The sequence below is a fragment of the Corvus hawaiiensis genome, chromosome 9, assembly GCF_020740725.1.
Source record: "Corvus hawaiiensis isolate bCorHaw1 chromosome 9, bCorHaw1.pri.cur, whole genome shotgun sequence".
Taxonomy (NCBI): domain Eukaryota; kingdom Metazoa; phylum Chordata; class Aves; order Passeriformes; family Corvidae; genus Corvus; species Corvus hawaiiensis.
The window spans coordinates 15,610,166-15,611,973 of NC_063221.1; positions in this window are offsets into that span (position 1 = coordinate 15,610,166).

The following is a 1,808-nucleotide window of genomic DNA, read 5'->3' on the forward strand; positions in this document are numbered from 1 at the left end:
TTCTGTAGTTACCACAAAATTGGCAAAACATTGGAAAACAAAAAACATGACAGGTTGATTTTTTTTTGCCATATTATGTAGAAAACAAATGTAATGGTTTCTATATGATGAGAGGCACAATGGTTCAAACTGAACATCAGCAAAAGAAATGATCTAATATTTTAAATTTTCTTAATGAAGCCTAATAACTATCCCAATATTTCCAATAAATTTACATAATCCTTTGAAAATTGGATTCATTCAGACTCCAGTCAAAAATATGTACCCACGCCACAAATATGCAGACACGTATTATGAGGAGCTGCCATCGGAATCTGTGGCTCCCTGGTAAATAATGTGTCATTTCACACATGCTCAAGGCTCCACAATTAGGTTTGAAGCCAAGTACTCTGCCCAGAAGTTTCTATGCAATGTGATGTGCAAGTATTAAGACCAAATAGCTGTAACTGTCACATTCATAAAAGAATATAAGATTCTTCTTCTAGGAGGTTGACAAGCCATTTTTTCTTGAAGGAGAAGCACCTAAAAGTGATTAGCCATCTAATGCAAAAATCTAATGCTTTTTATGACATGACATGTCTAGTATGACCACAGATTCCTAATACTAACATTGGTGAGAGAATCAATACTTACTTGATTCACTGCATAAAGATCTTTGCATGCAATTTACCTTGTACAAACATAGACTAATAAAGAGAACATATTTTCTTTCAGTGAGAATAAAAATGCATGAAGTTGCCCACTAAAAATTTGTAAAAAGCTAGCAACCCTGTGCATTTTTAAAAAGAACATATGTAAAAATACTTGTGGGTAGGGAAGAGTATGATACTGAGGACATAAGCACATCTAGCATCAAGTAGTATAGCCTATCCTCAAAACGTTCAGCTTCCACATCAAGTACATTGACTTGTGGAACCTTACTACATGGATCCTCCTCCAGGTGTAAGCAAAGGGAGACAGAGAATTAGCATGCCATTCAATTTAGTAAGTGTTGGGAACAGATGTCTTTGAAATGTGATGATTCTGAAAAAGGCATTTCTACCCTCTATAAAAACCAAACTTCAGTTGGAGTCCAAATATTAGGCAGTGCTTCTTAGTCTACCAGTTCATTTTTAGCTGCTGAGCTACAGCAATGTGCCTGTGCCTCCATCTTTTGCGATTAGGCACATTAACTACTCTTCCCCCACACTTTGATACAGGAGTGGAACAAACACAATGGGAGTGCATAGGATGACAGACTATTTATGACTACTTTCAGAGCACTGAGAGGTCCTTTGCCACACTCACACCTTTTGAAAGTAGAACAGTATTCATCAGCGCATTTGAGACTTCAAATTTACAGAGCACATTAAAGTCCTGATGGTGAATACATTATGTAAACACTAGACAGCATTTCACACTAAACTAGCATGCCTCTTTCACCTCATAATTCAAAAGTGGTAATTCAGAACATTTTGCTTTGGGAGTAGAAAGTAGCAATAATAAAGAAGGGACACAACTATCTTCTTACAGCAACACAGTCTCCTTCTTTTACAGCAAAGCAGGACAGAAAATTTTAAGGCTTAGCTTAAAATTCTTAGAGGAATTGAAGCTAGGACCATCAGCATAGTATGAAAGGAAGGAGCAAAGGTGTTTCTAGGGCACAGAGGAAAGAAAAATAAATGAACAGGAGAGCTACAGCTCCCCCTTCCAAACTGCCTGCAAAGGCAAAATGTTGCAGGCTCAACAGATGTCAGGAACTCCAGGCATCCCAGGAAGATAAGCCTCTGAATTACTCCCCAATTACAGAGCACTCGTGTTGGCCAGAT